Source organism: Artemia franciscana, chromosome 8 (assembly GCF_032884065.1).
Source record: "Artemia franciscana chromosome 8, ASM3288406v1, whole genome shotgun sequence".
Taxonomy (NCBI): Eukaryota; Metazoa; Arthropoda; class Branchiopoda; order Anostraca; family Artemiidae; genus Artemia; species Artemia franciscana.
The window spans coordinates 16,820,446-16,832,244 of record NC_088870.1 but is presented as its reverse complement, the minus strand read 5'-3'; the positions used below and the strand labels follow the sequence as shown (position 1 = coordinate 16,832,244).

The following is an 11,799-nucleotide window of genomic DNA, read 5'->3' as shown; positions in this document are numbered from 1 at the left end:
ACGAATTTGAATTTTACGTCACAGATAGCACTTCTATATAAATATATCTATACTAGCTGTTGGTGTGGCGCTTCGCGCCACACCAACACCTAGTTGGTGGTGGCGCTTCGCCCCCCCCCGTGCGCGGAAGTCGTTACGCGCCATATTAGTTACGCGCAATTGTAGTTGTCCCACATGTCCCAACGTCCCACCTGTGAATATATGTTTTTAACTACGTAAAACTTGCGAATATACAACATTCTTCGCTGTCCCATTGTCTGTGCATATAAATAGATTGTCAGGTTTACCGACTCTTGAACATGCAACATATAATTGTCCATGGGAAAAACAATCCGTATTCAGATCTATACCGCATTTTTCTAATGATTGCCCTTGAGCTTTGTTGATGGTGATTGCTAATCGAATACTCTCTGTGTCCCCGTCCTCATTTATATATCCCCCTGTGCCCCCTGGCGCCCCCGTTGTAGTTTGTCCCTGTGTCCCGGTCGTCATTTATATCCTCTGTGTCCCGGTCGTCATTTATATTCCCTGTGTCCAGGTTGTCATTTTCTCTTTGAGCCTCAAGCTGTTTTCACGTTGTTCTTGTGATTCCTCGGCACGCTTTCTTTTCTTACTTTCTCTATCAGCCGCAAGCCTTTTGGCATTAACTCTTTGAGCAGCTTCCTCGGCTGTTTCTTCTGCCATTGTAGGATTTATACTAAGATTTCTCTTTGAATTAACTCTTTGAGCAGCTTCCTCGGCACGCTTTTTTTGGTAATTTCTCTTTGAGTCGCGAGCCTGTTTTCACGTTGTTCTTGTGATTCCTTGTGATCTTGGGACGAGATACAGCAGCTTTTACTTCAAGGACAATCGGCGGTTTATAGACATGACATTACGGCCCGTGTCTTCCGGCAAAAGTTGAAATCACTGATAAACTAACAGATAAAGCATCGTCAGTGCGATGCTTGTTGTACTCAGTGGAATGGCAAAAGCGAGGATTGCCATTGTAGGATTTATACTAAGATTTCTCTTTGAATTAACTCTTTGAGCAGCTTCCTCGGCACGCTTTTTTTGGTAATTTCTCTTTGAGCCGCGAGCCTGTTTTCACGTTGTTCTTGTGATTCCTTGTGATCTTGGGACGAGATACAGCAGCTTTTACTTCAAGGACAATCGGCGGTTTATAGACATGACATTACGGCCCGTGTCTTCCGGCAAAAGTTGAAATCACTTATAAACTATCAGATAAAGCATCGTCAGTGCGATGCTTGTTGTACTCAGTGGAATGGCAAAAGCGAGGATTGCCACACGTACATATACTAATATGGTTGTTTGATAACATTTCTTCTAATGAAATTGACGATGTGATTTCCGCAGAAATTCCTGATAAAAATGTCGATAAGGGCTTATATGATATTGTGGTAAAAAATATGATACATGGACCTTGCGGTGCACTGAATGAAAAATCACCATGCAGGGCCAAAGGAAGGTGCACAAAGCAATATCCTCGACTTTTAGTACCCAACACAATTACTGGCAATGATGGTTACCCACAATATAAAAGAAGATATACTGAAGATGGCGGTAAAATAGCAATAATAAAGAAGCATAACGGTACCACCATCGAAGTAGAAAATCAGTGGGTTGTTCCATATTCACCTTTATTGTCAAAACATTTAATGCACACATAAACGTTGAATACTATAACTCCGTAAAGGCAATGAAATACATATGTAAATACGTCAACAAAGGCAGCGACATGGCACTTGCAGTCTGAAATCAGTGATATCGATGAAATCGTACAATATCAGGCTGGAAGATATATAAGCAGTAATGAAGCTGTTTGGCGAATACTTTCATTTCCGATACATGAACGAAGTCCAGCTGTTGTTCACTTAGCGGTACATTTACAGAATGGTCAACGTGTTTATTTTTCGGAATCCAACGTGCAACAAAGAGCCCTGAATCCACCGGATACAACGTTAACTGCTTTCTTTTCGTTATGTCAAAATGATTCTTTTGCAAAAAAACTACTGTATACTGAAGTGCCTTCGTATTACACGTAGAATGCTAAAAATAAAGTATTTGAAAGCCAAAAACAGGGTAAGTCAGTCGACGGCCAACCTATCATCTTCAAAGATACCACGATAGGAAGACTCTACACCATTTACCCCAATCAACATGAATGCTTCTTTCTCCGCCTGCTTTTGGTGAATGTACCCGGTTCAACGTCCTTTGAGTATTTGAGAAATGTAAACGGTATTATACATGATACTTACCGTAGTGCATGCCAAGCTCTGAATTTATTGGAGAATGACCAACACTAGGATAACTGCATCAATGACGCGTGCGAAACGTCAACTCCAAGTCAAATTCGTGCATTGTTTGGAATCATACTAACAACTTGCTCTCCTTCAGCTCCTACAGAGTTATGGGAAAAATATAAATCGAAAATGGCCGAGGATATACTCCATCGAAAACGGTTAGAGACGTATGACTTATGATTTTACATCAGAAATTTATAACTACACTTTGGCTATTATTGAAGATTTGTGCGTATGTATGGCAAACAAACCTCTTCAGGATTTGGGAATGCCTTCACCTAATTGTAACGCTGCTGTTTCGACATGTGTAGAATTGGATCGTGAACAAAGTTAAAACACGAGTGATCTATTGTCGTATGTACAAAATAATATTTCCAAGTTAACGTCTGAGGCAAAAGGACATTGATGATAAGATAATGCATTGTGTCGATAACAACGTTGGAGAAATCTTCTTTTTGGATGCGCCAGGAGGCACTAGTAAAACGTTTGTGATAAAATTGATTCTGGCATCAATTCGATCAAAAAATGACATAGCGTTGGCAATTGCGTCGTCCGGAATAGCCGCAACGTTGCTGCCTGGTGGAAGAACTGCTCATTCCGCTTTAAAATTGCCTCTGAATTTGCATTCTACAGAAACTCCAACTTGCAATATTTCAAAATCATCTGGGATGGGTATAGTATTGCACCAATGGGAACTTATTATTTGGGACGATTGCAGAATGGCACACAAAAAATCGCTCGAGGCTCTGGATCAATCATTGCGAGGTTTGCGAGGAAATTCGAAACCCTTTGGCAGCACATTAATATTGCTTGCGGGAGATTTCAGGCAAACATTACCTATAATACCTAGATCAACCCCTGCAGACGAAATGAATGCTTGCCTGAAAATATCTAGTTTATGGGCACACGTAAAGACTTTAAAATTAACTACAAATATGCGTGTCCGATTGCAAAACGATGACTCTGGTCAAACATTTTCAGATCAATTGCTGCCAATTGGAAACGAAAAGCTCCCAGTAGACTCAATTTCAGAACGTATACAACTGCCTGCTGAATGCTGTAATTTAGTGACGTCCAAAAATGAATTGGTTGAAAAGGTATTTCCGAATATTCTAACCAATTATGCAAATCATAAATGGCTAAGTGAACGAGCGATTCTGGCAGCCAAGAATAAAGACGTCAACGAAATCAACAATATTATTTAGACCAAGATTCGAGACCAGGCAGTCCGTTACAAGTCAGTCGACACAGTTCTGGAACCAAATGAAGCGGTTAATTAGTCATCTAAATTTTTAAATTCCCTGGATCTCCCAGGGCTTCCACCACACGTGCTACAACTAAAAATAGGCGTACCAATAATACTGTTACAAAATGTCAACCCACCAAAGCTTTGCAATGGCACGCGACTTGCCGTAAAAAAAAACAAAAAACAATGGAAAACGTAATAGAGGCAACAATCTTGACAGGGCCTTTTGAGGGTGAGGCTGTTCTTATTCTTCGCATTCCCGTGATTCCAATGGATTTGCCTTTTCAATTTAAAAGATAACAATTCCCAATTCAATCACCATTTGCAATCACCATCAACAAAGCTCAAGGGCAATCATTAGAAAAATGCGGTATAGATCTTAATACAGATTGTTTTTCCCATGGACAATTGTATGTGGCATGTTCGAGGGTCGGTAAACCTGACAATCTATTTATATGCACAGACAATGGGTCAGTGAAGAATTTTGTATATTCGCAAGTTTTATGTAGTTAATTTTTATTGTATATGTATATCTATCTATCTATATAAAAATAATAAAAATCCATAAATGACGTCATGTTCGCAACGCGAAACCAGGCTTGCGGCTGATAAGGATGCTGTATTACAAAAGCAATGCGTGTATAATTATCCTAAAATATCACCAAAAAGAAAACACCAGGAGGAAACACCAGGGCAACGCAAAACCAGGCTTGCGGCTCAAAGAGAAAGTGCCAGGTTAGGAATGTCAAATTTACGTCATCAATTCGATCCAAAAATAACATAGAGTTGCCAGGACCCAGCTATATATATATATATATATATATATATATATATATATATATATATATATATATATATATATATATATATATATATATATATATATATATATATATATATATATATATATATATATATATATATATATATATATATATATATATATATATATATATATATATATATATATATATATATATATATATATATATATATATATATATATATATATATATATATATATATATATATATATATATATATATATATATATATATATATATATATATATATATATATATATAGATACAAAGAACAATGAGAATCGATATATGGAAGCCTGGCACGTGCCATGCTGGGGCCCAGCAACGAAGCTGCCGGGACCAAGCGCTGTCTGCGATTAGAACACAAGGGACAATGAGAATCCATATATAGAGGCCTGGCATGTGCCATGCTGGGGCCCAGGGGCAAAGCTGCCGGGACCAAGCACTGTCTGCGGTTAGAACACAAGGGACAATGAGAATCCATATATAGAAGCCTGCTACGTGCCATACTGGGGCCCAGCGGCTTCGCCTTTCAACTACACTGAACAAAATGACTATCTCATAATTTTGATTAGACGTGTTTTAGGAATTGATGGACAGGGGGGGGGGGCTTTTAGCCCTCCAATCACTTTTGAGTAATGAAAAGGGTACTAGCCCTTTCAATTTCCAATGGAATGAGCCTTTTTCAAAGTTTCCACGACAACAAATTGCCATCCCAAAATTTCTATTAGATACATTTCAGGAAAATGCGAGGTTTGAGGGGTGGGGTTATCCATATCCCTCTTCAATCACTCTGAATCTTAAAAAGGGCGCTAGAACTTCTGATTACCAATCCAACGAGCCCCCTACAAACTTTATACGATTATCCTGTCTAATATACCCCCAGGGCACAAATTACCTTGCCTTGAGGGGGGTTGTCATGCTCAGACACAATTTCTGATCCTTTTAGTGCCGTTGAGAAAAATGGTTATCTCAGAATTTTGATTGGACGTGTTTGGAGAAATGGTGGGCGAGGGAGGGAGGATTTTGACCTCCTATCACTTTGGACTAATAAAAAGGGCATTGACCCATTCAGTTTCAAATCAAATGAGCTTTTTTCGAAGTTTCTACGATATCAAATGACCATCTCAAAATTTCCAACAGATGCATTTCGGAAAAATACGAGGTATAGATGAGGTACCAATCCTCCGTTCATCCTGCCTCTCAAGAAGAGCACAAGAACTTATAATTACCAATCCAATGTGTCCCCTTTAAACCTCTAAACACAACAATATATACAAGATCACCCTTTTTTTATCTACCTGATATGCCCCCAGGGCATTACTCATAACACTTAACCAGAGGACTGGGGGGGGGTGTTATCCTCAAAGTCAAAATTTCCGGACCTTTAAATTCCGTTGAATAAAAATGGATATCTCAAAATTTTGTAAGAATGTGTTGAGAGAAATGGTGGGCGTAAGAGGGCGGTTAGTTGCCCTCAAATCACTTTCGACTATTAAATAGGGCACTGGCTCTTAATTTTAAATCGAATGAGCTGTTTTCGAAGTTCGATCGACAACAAATGACCACCTCAAATTCCTACTAAAAGTATTTAGGAAAAATACAAGGTGTGGGTGGAGGGTATCACTCCCTGATCCCTTTGAACCTTAAACAAGAGCTAAAAGCTCATATGGCACTTGTGACGAGGCAAGAAGAGCTAAGAGCAAAGAGCTCATATGATATGAGCTCTAACAAAATTCTAAGAATCAATAGATTGATTTAAAAGGAAAATCAGAGGCTTAATGCCGGTCAGGATTTAAAATAAGAGCTCTGAGTCACGATGTCCTTCTAAATATCAAAATTCATTAAGATCCGATCACCCACTCTTAAGTTATAAATACCTAATTTTTTCTAATTTTTCCTTTCCCTTTAGCCCCCTAGATGGCCGAATCTGGGAAAACGACTTTATCAAGTCAATTTGTGCAGCTCCCTGGCACGCCTACCAATTTTCATCGTCCTAGCACGTCCAGAAGCACCAAACTCGCCAAATCACTGAACCCCTCCCCCCAACTCCCCCAAAGAGAGCGAATCCATACGGTTCCGTCAATCACGTATCAAGGACATTTGCTTATTCTATTCACCAAGCTTCATCCCGATTCCTCCACTCCAAGTGTTTTCCAAGATTTCCCCCTCAAACTCCCCCCAATGTCAACAGATCTGGTCGGGATTTGAAATAAGAGCTCTGAGACATGAATTCCTTCTAATTATGAAATTTCATTAAGATTTAATCACCTATTCGTAAGATAAAAATACCCCCATTTTCACGTTTTCCAAGAATTCCAGTTTCCCCCTCCAACTCCCCCCAATGTCATAGGATCTGGTCGGAATTTAAAATTGGAGCTTTCGAAATTTCGATAAAATTGTAATCATAGGTGATTTTAATTTTGATTTATTAGATCTTCAAGCCAAAAATTTGGATTTCCTTAATGTCATGCTTTCATTTGGTCTTTTCCCATTAAATTCTATCCCATCCCGATTAACAGACCATTCTGCAACTTTGATTGATAATGTTTTCGTCAGTGAAGTTATGGTGGAAGATAGCATGTGTGATGTATTAATCCATTCTGGTTCGGACCACTTACCGCTTCTTTGTTTGTTGCAGAAGTTATCACATTGTAAAATTAAAAGAAAAAACAAGATTCTTCGGCGTGACATGAAAGAAGTTAATCTGGCTAAATTTAAAAATGAAGTTAGTTCGTTGGATTGGGAGGTGGTTTACAATGAAAAGGATGATGCTTCAAAAGCTTTTAACATTTTTTCAGATATTCTTTACCCTGTGTTTGAGAAAAATTGCCCATTGAATAAAATTAATTGCAAGAAAGCTAAACCGAGAAAGCCGTGGATAAATGATGAAATTTTGAGTTTAATAAGACAAAGAAATAAGTTGTATTGTCAATATCTTGATAATCCATCTGAAATGATTTTAAATGAGTTTAAAGAGTTGAGAAATTATGTAAATAATTCAAAAAGAAATGCAAAGAATGAGTATTATTTAAACCGTTTGAAGATTAAGGAAGGTAATATAAAAGATACTTGGGGAATTGTCCGTGAAGTGATAGGATGTGAAAAAAAAGATATGTGTATAACCAATTTAAAAACTAGTAATAGAATTATTCATGATAAATTGGAAATAGCAAATTACATGGGTGATTATTTTTCGAAAATTGGTAGTGTTATACAGAATGAAGTGTCTAGAGGTGGTTGTGCCGTCAACATTAACGTAAATCCTTCAAGCATGCAGATTGGGTTTGAATTTGTACCATGTAATGTAGAAGAAGTTGAAAAAATTGTTTGTAGCCTTAAATCAATTTCTTCTGGTGTAGATGGATTGAACCTAAAGGCTTTTAATTATGTGTCGGTGTATCTTTTACCGGTACTGGTTCATTTAATTAATCTCTCAATGGTTAAAGGGCATTTCCCGTCGGAACTGAAACGATCTAAAATCATACCTATACATAAAGGTGGGGACCCCTCAGAACCCTGTAATTGGCGACCAATTTCCATTTTACCTGTATTTAGTAATATTTATGGAAAAGTTATTTATAAACGATTGTATGATTTTTTGGATTCGAAGAAAATTTTGTATAATGGACAGTTTGGTTTCAGAAGTAAACATTCCACTAGTCATGCAGTACACCATCTTTTAAGTTTTGTTGATAATGCGTTTGAAAATAATATGGTTCCTTTAACTGTGTTTGTAGATTTCCGTAAGGCTTTTGACACTGTTGATTTTAATACTCTTCTTAGTAGACTAAGTGGGCTTGGGTTAGGTAGTACTTGTGTAAAGTGGTTTTCATCGTATTTGCATGGCCCGACTATCAAAGTTGCTTTATCAGATATATCAAGCAGAGAGTTCGGTGTTAAGTGTGGAGTGCCTCAAGGTTCCGTGCTGGGACCTCTACTTTATCTTATTTATGTTAATTCGTTGGCTTCACATGTTGGAGTTGAAGCGCTGACCTCTTTCGCGGACGACACTGCGATAACAGTAATTGGCAGTTGTTTGGTGCAGGTTGCACATAAGACTAATTTGGCACTTGAACGTTTGCACAGTTTTACAGTAGGTAGTTCCCTAGCACTTAATGCATCTAAAACAAAATACATTATATTTAGTAGAACAGGTAGGTTACTTAATGATAATAATAACATTTTTTTTGGACATTTACCCATTAAACAAGTTTTTGAAATTAGGTATTTGGGGTTTTATTTAGATGATAATATTAGTTGGAAAAAGCATTGCAGTGTTATTGGTGCTAAAATGGCTAGGGGTCTAGGAATTTTGAGACGTGTAAAAAAAACTTTTCCGTTCAAGATTTTAAAAATCATTTATTTTTCCCTTGTTCATCCTTATAGATTATGGTTGTGTTCATTGGGCTAGCAATTTCTTCTCTAATTACAAAAGGATCCAGATTTTGCAAAATAAAAGCATTCGGTTGATTGCGGACATAAAAGAGCAGGTTGAATCCAAAACTACTGCTAGCTTTTCCCGGTGTAATGTTTTAAATGTTGGTCAGATTCCTGACTACCAGGCATCAATTTTTGTGTTCCAGAGCATGAAACATATATGCGCTGAGTATTTTCATGATTATTTTTCAGGTACTCCATGAATCAGGAGTACCATAATTATGATACAAGAAATTCACAACTTTTAAGCCATGAACAAAGAAAAACAGTTCGATCATCATATGTGGTTCGTAATCAGGGGCCTTCTGTTTGGAATAGTTTGCCGGCTGGCATCAGGGAGTCTGTCACTTTATATGGGCTTAAAAATAAATTGAAAATGTTTTATTTAAGTAATAGGTTTTGAAGGGCAGAAGGTTTTTGATGTCTTTTTTTTCGCAGTTTATTGATGTGGGGTGGGGACTGAATACCGGTAAATGATATTTAATATGATTATTTTGTTGTATTTTGTTCATGTGTATGTGTTGTTATTTTTTATATTTAAGATAGGCTAGGTGGTTAATCATGAGATGTTATGTTTAGATATTTATTTATAAGATGTAAATCATAATATGAAATTGCAGCACAAGTCCTTAGGACTTTCTTTTTACTGCAATAATTTATTAGTGTTGTCATTTTTTTATTTATGTTTGTATTTTGGATAAAATAAAACTTACCTACCTACCTACCTACCTAATGCACAAGATCCTTCTAAATATCAAATTTCATTAAGATCTGGTCACCCTTTCGTAAGTTACAAATACCTCAAGTTTCAAAATTACCCCCCCCCCCACCCAACTACACCAAAGAGAGCAGATCCGGTCCGGTTATGTCAGTCACGTATCTTAGGCAGGTTTTTACTTTCCTACTTAGACAGGCATTCTTCCCATCCAGTTTTATCCTGATCTCTCCGCTTAAAGTATTTTCTAAGATTTTAAACTGCCTCCCCCTCAATGACGCTGGATCCGGTTGAGATTTAAAATAAGAGATCTGAGTTACGATGTCCTTCTAAATATGAAGTTTCATGAAGATCCGATCACTCCATCGTAAGTTAAAAATACGTCATTTTTTCTAATTTTTCAGAATTAACCCAATAGAGCGGATAAGTTCCAATTATGTAAATTACGTATCTAAGACTTCTGTTTATTTTCCCCACAAAATTTCATCCCGATCCCTCAAATCTAAGCGTTTTCGATGATTTTAGGTTCCCCTACCCCAAACTCCCCCCAGTGTCACCAGATCCAGTCAGGATTTAAAATAAGAGCTTTGAGACACGATATCCTTCTAAATATCATATTTCATTGAGATCCGATTACCCGTTCGTAAGTTAAAAATACCTCATTTTTTCTAAATTAACCCCCCCCCCCAACTACCCCAAAGAGAGCGGATCCATTCCGGTTATGTCAATCATGTATCTAGGACTTGTGCTTATTTTTCCCACCAGGTTTCATCCCGATCCCTCCAATCTAAGTGTTTTCCAAGATTTTCGGTTTCCCCATCTGAACTCCCCCCAAATGTCACCAGATCCGGTCGGGATTTAAAATAAGAGCTCTGAGACATGATATTCTTCAAAATATCAAATTTCATTGAGATCCGATCACCCGTTCGTAAGTTAAAAATACCTCATTTTTCTAATTTATCAGAATTAACCCCCCCCCAACTACCCCAAAGAGAGCGGATCCGTTCCGGTTATGTCCATCATGTATCTAGGACTTGTGTTTATTTTTACCACCAAGTTTCATCCCGATCCCTCCACTCTAAGTGTTTTCCAAGATTTTAAGTTTCCCCCTCTCAAATCCCCCCCCTCTCAAGTGTCACCAGATCCGGTCGGGATTTAAAATAACAGCTCTGAGACATGATATCCTTCGAAACATCAAATTTCAAAAAGATCTGATCAACCGTTCGTAATTTAAAAGTACTTCAATTTTTCTATTTTTTCCGAATTAACGGGCCCCCCACTCCGCCCCCCAGATTGCCAAATCGGGAAAAAGACTATTCTAATTTAATCTGGTCCAGTCCCTGATACGCCTACCAAATTTCATCGTCCTAGCCAGCCTGGAAGTGCCTAAAGTAGCAAAACCGGGACCGACAGACAGACCGACAGAATTTGCGATTGCTATATGTCACTTGGTTAATATCAAGTGCCATAAAAAAGGTACTAGAACATCTGATTTCCAATAAAATGAGCCCATTCCAAGATTTTTACGATCAACGTTTCTATATATATCTTATATGCCCCAAGACTTATAACCCTTGCCCTGAGGACTGGGGGGGGGGCTTGTCATCCTCAAAGACATAATTTCCAGACCTTTAAATTCCGTTGAACAAAATGGCTATCTCAGAATTTTGATTGAATGTATTAGGGGAAATGGCGTGGGAGAGGGTTAGTTGCCCTCCAATGCCTTTTGAATATTTTTCAATTTTTAATCGAATGAGCTCATTTCAAAATTTCCATGAAAACAAAAGGCCATGTCAAAATTTCTGTCAGATGCATTTCGGGAAAATACAAGGTGTGAGTGGGCTGGGGGGTATTCACCCTCCGATCACTCTGAATCTCAAAAAGGGCACTAAAACTTCTGATCAACAATCCATTGAGCCCCCTTTCAAGTTTGTACGATCACTCGTTTTATATAAACCTTAAATGCCCCCAGGGCATAACTTACAACCCTTGCCTGAGGGCTTTGGGGGAGGATGTCATCCTAATACAAAATTCACCGACTTTTCAAACTATTTTGAACAAAAGGAGAGCACTAGAGCTTTGATTACCAATCCAATGATCCCCTCTGAAGTTTATATGATCACCCTTTCTATATAAACCTTAAATGCCCCCAGAGCATAACTTGCAACCCTTGTCCTGAGGGCTGTGGGGGAGGGCGGAATTGTCATCCTCAAAGGCATTGTTTCCAGATCTTTCAACTGTGTTGAACAAAATGGCTATCTCAAAATTTTGATT

At 38.0% G+C, this 11,799-nt stretch overlaps 1 protein-coding gene across 1 annotated transcript in view; it reads right to left on the bottom strand.

The window, feature by feature from the left end:
- LOC136030060 (chromodomain-helicase-DNA-binding protein Mi-2 homolog) overlaps positions 1–11,799 on the bottom strand; it is a 149,621-nt gene that overhangs the window by 58,290 nt on the left and 79,532 nt on the right. The window lies entirely within an intron of this gene.